We start from the raw sequence: 12,007 nt of genomic DNA on the forward strand, positions 1-12,007 counted from the left end.
TACTTACTTGAATGTACTTAGACGTTCACTATTCTTCGTAGTAGAAATATTTAACAGGTACGGTCATCCTTTGTTGGAACGGCAAACCACGAGATTATTTCAACGTTCGATCCCTACGTTATTTGCAGGTACAATTATCCATTGTTGAAACAACAGAACACAGACTATTTTGCGTTTGGAGTGCATGACCAAGTGCAATTTGTGTGATCCATAGATTGTGAAGTAACACATGATTGGTTTTGAAATCTCTACGCCTGTTTACAGCCCTGCAGAATCTTCGCTTACATTCTTATTACCGGTATTCTGTGCTTTGAGGTGCCGGATTTCTTTGCCTATACCTCCTAGCCTTGAAAAAGTCATTTTGGACATAACACGTGTTGGCTGCCAGTGTGTTTTTTATATGAATCTTTGAGAAGATAAGAATAAGAGAATAAAGAGAAAGGAACACTTTAACGGACTCCCTGTGATTACTGCGTTGGTTACTGCCAATGTGACAATATGGACTAATTATGTTTGCCTCGACATATGTGCATATTATGTGTTAACTCTACGGGATGTATCTCCTTAGAGTGTTGTCTCTTTGAGGGTGGAAGGAGATTTATTGCTTGGAGAGCACCACATTGTACTGAATAGATATCCATACGACTTTCTGGCTGAATTAGTGTATAGATGTGCATTCGCAACTAGGCATTGCCACCTTTGTGCTTTTTGTGGAACGAATGCTTCATTATTGGGTTCCCTCCTCACACCCGGACTGCAACGTCCATGGTGGGGGCTACAACTCTCAGCACGGAGAGGAGCTGAGGTGTTTTATGATGAGTGGTAGTATTTAGGCAAGTGAGGGACAGAGTGCAAAAATCTTATAATAGTGGTTAAATCTACCTCCAGGGTACCTAAAAAACTATTCTGTTGCCCCCTGTGGATAGGATTGAATGAGCACCAGGGTTGTAAGAAAAATATATGTAACCTTTTTTAGAGGTCAAAGGTCGACATGTTTCTTCCTTAATTGGTCCCAAAGCAGAGATCCTTGGCATTCATCAGGACCAAACAGTTGTTATTTTATAGTCACGCTGTGTATATGTAAGAAAAAACATTACATTCAAATCAAAGTATATACTGGCCAATCAGGAGCTCCAAGCAAGTGATGACCCATGCGAATTTGGGGTCTACCGTCGTTCTGAAAATAATGATAGACAAACAGAAAAAATGAGTGGTATCAAATTTCACACACATTTCTTAGAGACGATTTACAGTGCATATAAAATAAATGCTAGAAACATGCAGGCAATATGTGTAGCATCGCAAGGTTTCTATGTTCTTATGACATAGTGTGTCTTACCTAATTAGGTGGGTGCTGTTATCCACCTTTGTGCCAAAGGATATATCCAGAAACGCCCAACTACAAGGCAAAAATAAAGAGACAAAACACATAGTACCATAGCAAGTGAAAGTACGACTTCCCATTTGTGTATGTCTGAGTCTAATTGCAATTCATGTGTAGCAGGGGTCATGTCTTCTGACCTTCCTAGCAAACCCAATCTAGCATATTTAAATTAAAATTATTTTTCTTCTTTATACTAACTCTTTCAAAAAGACAGGAATGAACATGGCACACAGCCTATGATATTGAAATCCAGGCAAAATCTACAGCGTGGTGTAAGAGGTGAGGTCATAAGTCAAAATGGATCCTAAGGTAGAGATGTTCAACTCGAAAAACCTCCGCATGAGGTATCCAGCTTAATCAGATACTCAGCCTGTGAGATCTAAACCAAAGTGAAATATGAAATTTGGTATGGCAGTTGAAGTCATCAGTCAAATTGAATCCTACTGCGGAGATGTTCAACTCGATCTACCTCTGTCCCAGGTATCCGACTTAGTCAGGAGCGTTCATAAAATTCAGCGGTACCCATCGTGTTTCTGAGCAGGGCCTCGTTGAGATCTTTTTATCTATGCAGGAGAATAAGTATCCTGCCTGGTGATATGCATCAGGTCAAAGGGCCTTACCTCAGTGTGTCGGTGCTCGGTTAATGAATGTCCTGGCGAATGTAAGGTCGGCGTCACCGAGGTCTCATGTTGAAAAGGACCCGGGGTGGCATGCAACGTGAACGCGTACACATTGCTAACGTGCTGTGAATCCTGGGAAATGTGGTTGGTCTATTGTTGCTCATCGGGACTGTAGTCTTATTGCGACATATTTCCTAACCATTGGGAATTTGTTAGCCGAGCTTAGGTTAAAAGGGAATGTGGTGTCCATACAAATAAGATGCATTGAATGATTAATGTCAATTCATTTTGGACATTATAACAAAGATGGAACATAGTGCAGCCCTTTCTAGGTCATATCGGAAATTCTCAATGTGGAGGATCTATACATAGTATTGAGATGAGTCCTCTCACTATAGTGATAATGTAAATGGGGTCAGTCAGTCAGTCAAAAATCTTTATTCGGTATGGTACCTGAGAAGTTGAGTTACATGGGCACAGGTCTAATTTGGCGTCACAATATATATTGCGTGGGTATGAGACCAATAAATGAACGATACCCATCCTGAACCTGATCAGATAAAACATCTTTGCTTGGTTAAAAAGGAAAGAAAGATAGGATTCAGTTCTTGGGGAGCTAATTAACAATGAATGCTTTACAACTCTTTTATTTTTACCAACTCCAGACTGTCTCTTTCGTGCTTCAAAAGTAAAAGAAAATCACTTTTAAGCTTAGCCTTAGGAATTACTTATATGTTTCCCAGGCGTTTAAAACAATCCTGCATTCACAGCTTCTCCAATTGATCTTGCAGGTTAGAGAGACATGGGATTTTTTTAGCATGGTCCAATTTCAAGCAATCTAAAATTATGTCACAATTCAGGGCTGGTTCTTCTTTTACCCAAATGCTGTGCCATAGCATCAATGGGGCTAATTGTAAGCGAAAAGATAGTGGAGTGATGCCGAATTCATTATGACACATAGTAGCAGGGGTGCTTTTGGGTAAAGTCAGCACACGTTTTAGTGTTAAGTTCTCTACTCTTTGGAGGCCTAATATGTTTGAGCAGCCCCAAACTCCAGCACCATATAGTGTGACGGCACAGGTTTGTGCCTTATAAATGTCAACACTTACTTTTATGGGGCGAGAGCCTAATTTTTTTGTAAACCTAAAAATGGCCTCCATATTTTTGTTAAAACCCCCAATCCTGGCATTGACTAGATGAGACCATGTATTTTTTTCATTAAAAAGGATACCCAAATAAGAAAAAGTTGGCACCTGACATAATATTTCATTCTTTATGTAAAAGGTTTTCATCCTAGAGGGAACCTTTCCTGCTACCAAGACATGTGACTTGCAAACATTTGTTTTTGTCCCAAGATCGCTCATAAATTCATTAAAACTGGTTAAAAGCCTTTGTAAACCCACCCCAGTTCTCGACATTAGGACACAATCATCCGCATATAGCAGGGCTGGTAAAATCCTGTGGCCTATTGTGGGGGCATCAACATTTCCAATTGTGATGTGACTTTCTAGATCATTTATATAGAAGCAGAATAAGAAGGGAGCGAGTAGGCATCCCTGTTGGACCCCACAGTCCATCTTTATGGGTCCTGTAAGCTCGCCGGTTGCTCCATAGCGTACTCTCCCTGTGGCACCTTGATGCATTGCAGCTAAAAAGTGGACGATTGAAGGGTTAATGCCCATAAGGAGCATTTTTTCCCACAGTTTCCCCCACTGCACCCAGTCAAAGGCGGATGTCAGGTCCATAAATCCCAAGTATAGGGACCCTGACTTAGCCATGGTGTATTTACCGATGACCAGGTGCAGGTTAAGGCACTGCTCTACAGTGCCCAGGCCTTTCCTGAATCCATACTGAACAGCGGAGAACTTCCCATTTTCTGTAACCCAAGTCTCCAGTCTCTCCAGTATTACTCGTCCCATAATCTTGCAGGTGCCTGTCGATTAAAGAAATTGGTCGATAGCATTTTGGGTCAGATCTGTCACCCTTTTTTAATAAGGGAACTATTGTAACTGATCTCCATGACTCTGGTGGGTCCTGAGCTGCATAACATTGTAATATATTTGTTAATAGGGGGCCACAGGGGGATATTTGCTAAAAATAGGTTGGCGGGCCTTATTCTTTACAGTCTGGGAAAGTGCCCTATTTACCTCATCTAGATTTGGGGGTTCCAAAGGGCACACCTCATGTTGGAAGTGGGCAGCACAATATTTCTCAGTGCTGTTACTATAGAGGCCGGAAAAGTGTTTTACCCACAGTTCAGGCATAATTGTTGCATCAATATGGCCATTTTTTGTATCACCAAAGTACTCATCATTAACAGTTTTCCAAAAAAGTTTGGAATCTTTACTCTGGGATGCCACATATAATTTGCCCCATGCCTCTTGCCTTATTTCTTTCTTACGTTTCTTCAGTGCGCATTTATAATCCGTGCGCGCCTGTCTCACTCCCACCCTATCTCGTGGTTTGATTTTTAAAATCTTGATTAGTTTACTATGTAGTTGGGAGCATTCCCTGTCAAACTACCTTTTATATTTCTGTGAGCTATTTAACTGATTTTTAGTTAAGAGTGCCTTTGTCGTCTCAGTTATTGCATTATACGATCTGATCATGGATATAACACTGACATTTTCATCCAGACAGTCCAGTACTTGCGCGAGATTACTCTTTATAATCTCTTTCAGAATTATATCAGGTTGACAGTGGACCACTTCCGAGTTAACCCCTTATTTTCATTATAGGCTAAGGGGACTACCTTGACTGATGTGGTGGGAGGATCTAGTAAGATCGATATTTGTAGTGTTAGTGGGTAATGGTCACTAAAATGATTTTTGGATATGTTAAAAACCATAGTTTCAGACTTAAAATGAGCCGACAAAATAATAAAATGAATCAGCGTTCACTGACCTCTTCCAACATATGTTACCACATCGGAGTTTAAAGGCTCATTGAAGTCTAAGGTCAAGAAAAGTGAACATTTTGACAATAAAAAATTAAAATTCTTCCCACAAGGAGTGTGCTCAAAGTGGTAACGGCCCACCATAACCCCCATTAGATAATGGCAAGCCTCACGTTTAGACAATGAACACAATTTACAGTTAAAATCAACCCCCCAAAGTATTACATAGTCCGTTTGTAACTCCTCAATGTGTTTCGTAAGTGCAATTTCGAATTTCTGGGCAATAGTAATATTTGAGCTGTTAAAATTATTATGATAAAATTAATAACCAAAAAGGTTAGGTTTCTCTTCAATATAATGTTTATGATCTGGAAATGTGGAGAATCCAGCTGTAGTTTCCTAACTCTGCCATTTAATGTTGTGGAAATCAGAGTTAGTAAGCCGCCTTTATCATGTCCACCTACAGATGGTCTAGCCGATGTGTGAACAGAGTAAAAACCATTTATATAAGCTGGTTCACGCATCCAGGTCTTCTGTAAACAAATTATGCTAAATTTTGTAACATCCTCTACCCAGTCATTAATGCCTAATTTGGTTGAAAAACCGCCACATTCCAGAAGAGACTACCATATGTAGATGTACTAACATGTAAGGTATCTTTATTCTCTACACAGCCGATATCTATTGCTCAAGCTTCTATTGTCATCATGTTAGTTATTACGGTAGGGTTCGCAGTGCCAACTGACTCAACAACAGAAAATATTGGCACAGCATCTAATGTTCCATCATTAAATGGACTAGGGGAAATGGGCCCTGAGTAGTATGTCGGGTTCAATAAACATTCCTGATTGGGTTGATACGGATTATTTAAAATTTTAATATTAGGGAAGGACGGTGGGCTACTTGAGGGTACAAGACGAATATCTCTTTCCAATGGGGTCAACGTATGGTCTAGCAACCCTGGGAGTGCCTCAAGTTTTTCCTGTAAATGTAACTACTGGAGGATCAGCATTCTAAACTCGTCCACGGTATGTCTTCATTAAGCCCATGTCTGTCACTTCTGAGCCTAAAGACCCACCTTTGTTCCCGTAAGAAAATGACTGTTCTTCTTTTTGCTTCTACATCCACTATTTTATGTTCGCACACACATTTTCTTTCCAGAAACGTTGACACCCTTGCTCCTGCTAGGAATGGATGGAAGCAGAATTAGATGGAGTGTGATTTCAATCAAACTTAATTGTCTCTTTTCCTATGGTTGGCATGTGTACAGGGCATGTGTGAACAGCCTCTCTGTCCTCACTAGTATTGCATTTACAGAGACTTAAGTCCTTATTCATGAGGCCTTACAACATTTTTACGCCTCCTATGCATCACTTTTTGTGACACACCAGTGGCGTAAAAATGTGCCATGTTGCGCCCTATTTACAAAGTGACGCATCTAGGTAGGTGTAAACCCCTGCGCTACATTGTACCTACGTTAGGTATAATGTATGCAGGGTGGGCGTTCCCCAGCAAAAAGCCTAGTAGAAGTGGTGCATTGAAATCTATAAGATTTCAGTGCGCCACTAGGAAGCCATTGTGGCAATATCTTACGCATGGCTCACAATAGGTCAAAATCATGGACTCAGATGTACCTCTGATGTTTAATTTGTCTTCACTTGTGTTTGGAAGTCCAAACAGTATAGGTGTATGGACATTGTGATCGGTTAATAATCTGTCGGAGGCCAGCAGCATGATCTCAATTTTTACTGCATTAAGTCCCATATGCAACCCTCTCGAATCCTCCCCTAAATCATCTCAGATCATTAAGTGAATCATTGCTCATTGACACAAGATGATTATCAGTGGTTGAGGCAGACATAGGAAGATTTCACCGCCTTAACACTGTACAAGATTTTTGGGCTGGAATGTCTGCTGTCTGAATGACATTCGAGGCAGGGCATTGGCATAAAGACTGATCCCGGAAGAAAACCCAAGTACTGTGTTCTTGGTAGAATAGGAATGATCCTCGTAGATCAATTGATTCCATCAGCAACTGGAAGTGATTTAAGCAGCTAAAATTGTCATGGGGCTCGAACCCCTGGAAAGCACTATTCGGGTCTTTAGGCGCATGTGCAGGCGACTCCCATGCCTCTGCATAGACCAGTAAAGAACCCAACAACACTGTGAATGGTCTCTGTGCTAAGCAATGCAAACACCAGATATCCAGAGTGGCAAGTAAGGAAGCCCTTGTCATGATTTGTGGTCCTGTACTCACCTCCTCCTAGTTGAATTGTGTGGAAGCATGGTTACCCATATAGCCCAATGGTGCTACCATTCATAAGCAGCAAAGCTGTCATTATTGACTGTGCTTGCAGAGAGGCTTTGTGTCTTCACTTGGAGGCTGTAGGTGAAATGGATGAAAAGGCCACCTTGTAGTCGTGGTAACCACAGCCAAGAATGCTGCAAAGGGAATAGCTCAATTTACTAAATGACATGGCAACGCAGACCCAATGGCCATCAATTCAGTGGTGTAGGTGAAAATAGCAAGCAGCGTATGCTATGGTGAAATGATTTGGGGTACCTCAATCAATCAGCCATGTCTTGCTTAGAGAGGAGCCTTTCAAAAAAGATATTCAACCTCCCTCAATCAACAACCACCACCCATCTTGCAATAGACATAGGTTATTCTCAACCCAGAGTTATAGAAAAACCTTCATTCTACATCCCCAAAAGGATATTCAGCACCACTAATCACCTAATTGACAGTGCTTGGGATGAGCTGTGTTATGTTAAGAACCCAACAATGCTTCACTTGTGAAAAGAGCTAGCTGGTCTGAACATGAAACACACACTAGAGCATAAGCTATTCACAAACTAAACTTATAATCAGGTCAAAACCTTACTTGAACAATTCCTAACGATGGGATAGGCCCACAAAAAAACCAGAACTAAAATCAAACAAGCATTGGCAATGCTAGTAGATCTGGCTTTAAAAGAATATTGTATGGTAATGTGAAGCATTACAAGTAGATAGCATGTGAATGCATATTTATCTGTGTGAAATCAAAGAACTGTAGAATAATATTGGTGTTGATTAAAAAGTCAGGTGACCTTGAAGCCAGATCTTAATATTCACGTAGGTTAATGACGGACCTCCTCCCATCAGTGCTGCCTCCAGAGAAAAACAACACAAATGTATCTAGTTACCTTAGACAGTTTAATAGCATTACAATGTCATCGGTGTGTCCTTGAAAACTCAAGCAGCAATCAAAATGATCACAGCTGTGTGGAGGGCAAGCACTTTTTTTGTGGAAGCACACAACTTCTGGCCAATCAAAATGTGCACTCTTGGCTGCAAACATGTGGGGGTAGAAACAACCCCTCCCTAGTAATTCTCACATAATTGTCTGACAAAAGTTGTACTATCAGAGCCAGACAATAAAAAAGGATTCCTGGGCCAGATATTTTCTCTGACACTGTTAACACTAGCAATGTTTTAGTGTAGATATAATTACCACAAAAAATACTGCTCTTAATGGCTCGCAGCAACACCTTGCCATTGAATACTCATTTAGCGAGGATACGCCAAGATGACTCATCAGCATGCCCTTGCATGGACACAAGACCTGGTTGTTCAACTGATCCACCCGCAGCAGCAGACCTCAGCACCCGGATACGCGAAACATCCTTTACAACGCAACTTTTACCACGCAGTGCTTTTACATCGCAACTTTTACAACGCAAACCATTACAACGCATTGCGCTGGGGGGCGCTCTAGGATAGGGAATAGATTTAATTTACTATCCAACACCTTCCCTAGTGTCCACGGGGACTGGAGTTGGAATAGTAAATTAAACTATTCACTATCCAGCACCCCAAAGCACTAATCGTTGTAATGGTATGCGTTGTAAAAACCGCGATGTAAAAGCATGCGTGGTAAAAGCATGCGTTGTAATGTCATACATCCCCAGGATACCCTCGCGGGTGATTAGCCGCTCTCTACATATCTTGTTTGATGATGATGTTGCTGTAGTTATCATCTGGACTCCCTATTTCACTTCTTGTTCAGCTCATATCACAAAGTTAGTAAAAGACCAATATGGCCAAATGTGAGGAAGTCTGTCTCGGAAGTCCTCATCCAATGGAAACTGAGCTCCTGACAGAGAAGAGGTGTGACACAATTGCAGGACTGAAATCAAATTTACAAACACCAAATAAAGATGAGTCAAACCTGGGCCTAATTTACTTGTATGTCATTCAGTCTTCGCAAAACTGCAAGAGCTGGGCGTGCATGAAACTCCCTGTGTTGCTTTCCCTCAGTCTCAGAGATCGAGAGAGAAAAATCTTTACATTGATCTTTCCATCCACAGCGGTGTTATCTCCTGAAGTCCCTCATGTCATCTCCCACCTACTTCCCACCTCATCGCCCTGTCCTTGGACCACGAACGCTCTCCTTTACTTCCGACTGCGTAAATCTTACTTTACACCACTTCCCTTCAATCCTCTCCACACTTAAACCATCCCCCCATCGACCCTTATGCTCACATTTTTGCTTGACCCCACTCCTCAATTCAAGTGCTACATAATTTTGTTTCATTTATTTTAACTGTGTTCAGAAAAGGCCACTGACTGAAATAGCAAATAACATGAAATGAAATTACTGCTGGGAAACCATCTACCAGGTGATTCATCTGTGATATGGCAGGAAGTGGGCACCGGCGCCCATTTATGGATCACTGGGCTTATATTTCGCCTTCACAAGTTTACCGAGAAGAAGAGAAAGAAAGAACACAAATAGAGAAGGAAAGAGGGAGAGAGAAAGAAACGGGAAAGGGACAGAAAGGGGATGAAAAAGAACCCGCAATCAAGAAAAAAAGACACAACAAGTTTAGGGTGGTGGAAAAAAGCAGCATGAGCTGGAATCAAGGCCAGACAGCCTTATTTCGAAAACCTCTAAATTCGACGGCACCAGCAGCGGACTCCTGACAAAAACTTGGGGCTCCTGCACTTATTTTTAATTATTTTGTGGGTTTTTTCAGATTAAGTACTGCATCTAGAATTGTCTATTTGCTTTCTTGTGCCAAAATGATCAGGGCCATGGAATAACTTTCGGAGGATGTTAATCCCCTGGTTGAGGTTTAGCACAGGTGCCTACTGAATGCAAATGCTCATTTTCTGACACAGGGCAAAACTGTAAAATAAACCCGTGAATTAAAAATATTCTGTTATAACATAAACTAAAGTGAATATAACATTTAATTTTATCAGCATATTTACGTAAAAAAGAAAGAGCTTCATAGGTAAATTGTGACACTTGGCATGCCTTAAAATATGACATTATTTCTATATACAGACTCTGGAACTTCTGGCCCTGAACAGCCTGTGGTGGGCAGAATAATTAAAGTTAAATCCATGTTCACTTTTTTTTAATCTCTTCTACCCCATTCTTTCTGGGTAGAGCCAGCAGAGGGGGATTTCCACCCCACCCCCCGTTTCTATTGCAGCATGCCCTTCCTTTCTTCTCCGTTAAGTCCTTTAGCGTCCTTTTCACGGAATGATCCCCATTTCCTTATCAAGAGAACACTAATGCCTCCTCACTTGAGAATTCATAGAGGCAAGAAGCCAACTTCCCTTTAAACTAAGACTAATTTCTCCTCTAATCTCCTCACAAGCTCATTTCTTTCCTGCCGGCAGAATGGCCTCAGAGCAGAGCTGCTACTCCAGCCAAGTCAGGCAGCAAGCTGCCGAAGGCATCTGAGCTGGTAGATGAAAACATTTTGATGCAAAGAGACCCATGTGTTTGTGTTGCCCTGGCATTACCAACTTTATCAAAGCTTCAAACGCTCCCACAATCTCCCAGAATGCGTTCCATATGGAATTTACTAACTGACTATCTACCTTTTGAAGTATCTCAACTCCAAGAACATAGGGCTTTCTCCAGAGGCAATGGTACCTTATGGTCAGAAATAAAGTTTTATTCCGCAGGAGCGCTGCAGCTTATTATTCTAGATGGGGTGAATCCACGCAATGCATCTTATCACCCCTGTAGTACTCTTTGTAGTCATACGCAGTATAAACAAGTGGCAAGATGGCTACACTCGTAATGCTGTTCACTGCAAAACATTTTATTTAAAATCTCTCATCTCCTATTGGAGAGCTGCCATAATGCAGTCCTGCATTGCATCGGATGTGGTGTTGAGAACATTTACTTCAGTGGTAGCAAATGCTCCAAATCCCTCATGCATGACTCTACGGTGCTTAGCGGTGTAGAGAAATTGGAGCATGTCGCTGATCATTGATAGGCAGAATTAGTGCCAAATGCATATGTAGCATCTAGAGATGGCGGTAGTGGTTTTTGGCGATGTCTCATATCTGTTGAGATTTCCCTACTGGCGACTGAGACAGTACTTAATTCCAGGAACACTAGTGAACAAGACAAGCCTCATTCTAATTGAAGTGTGCATCATGCCAATGACGTCTGCTCACTATCACTATTGTATTACAATGCTGAATTATATTTTGAAGCCAGCGGGGGATGGTGAACGTCACCCAAAAGCAGGCCAACATTTAGCTGGTCTACATTTGGACAGTGGCAAACATAGAGCAACAGTGATTGCTGAGGATATTCACTATGATGTGGATGTAAAGTCCACGGAGATCTCTGTAACCCTGAGATAGAGGTCCACTGAGGCAACATGCCCATTCATTCTTACTCTGCAGGTGTACCAGCTCCTTACAAGCTTATTGTGCCATGTAAAATATGTAAAAAAAAAAAAGAAATAGTAAGAGTGTAAAGAAGAGAATTAGAGGCAGCAGGTACAGGGCCGGACTGGCAGTAGCGGGCACCGGGCATTTCCCCATTGGGTCACCAGGGTTTGGGGCCGGTTTTGGGCCCCCTGGGGCCGATTTTGTTACAGGGCCGTTTTTGCAGCATAGCTGCAATGGTGAACAACCTTTACAACGAAACTTTTACAACGCACTACCATTACAACACGGTCATTACAACGCAAACCATTACAACGCATTGCGCTGAGGGGCGCTCTAGGATAGGGAATACGTTTAATTTTCTATCCAACACCTTCCCTAGTGCCCACGGGGGCTGGAGTTGGAATAGAAAATTAAAC

The sequence above is a fragment of the Lissotriton helveticus genome, chromosome 5_1 (assembly GCF_964261635.1).
Source record: "Lissotriton helveticus chromosome 5_1, aLisHel1.1, whole genome shotgun sequence".
Lineage (NCBI taxonomy): Eukaryota > Metazoa > Chordata > Amphibia > Caudata > Salamandridae > Lissotriton > Lissotriton helveticus.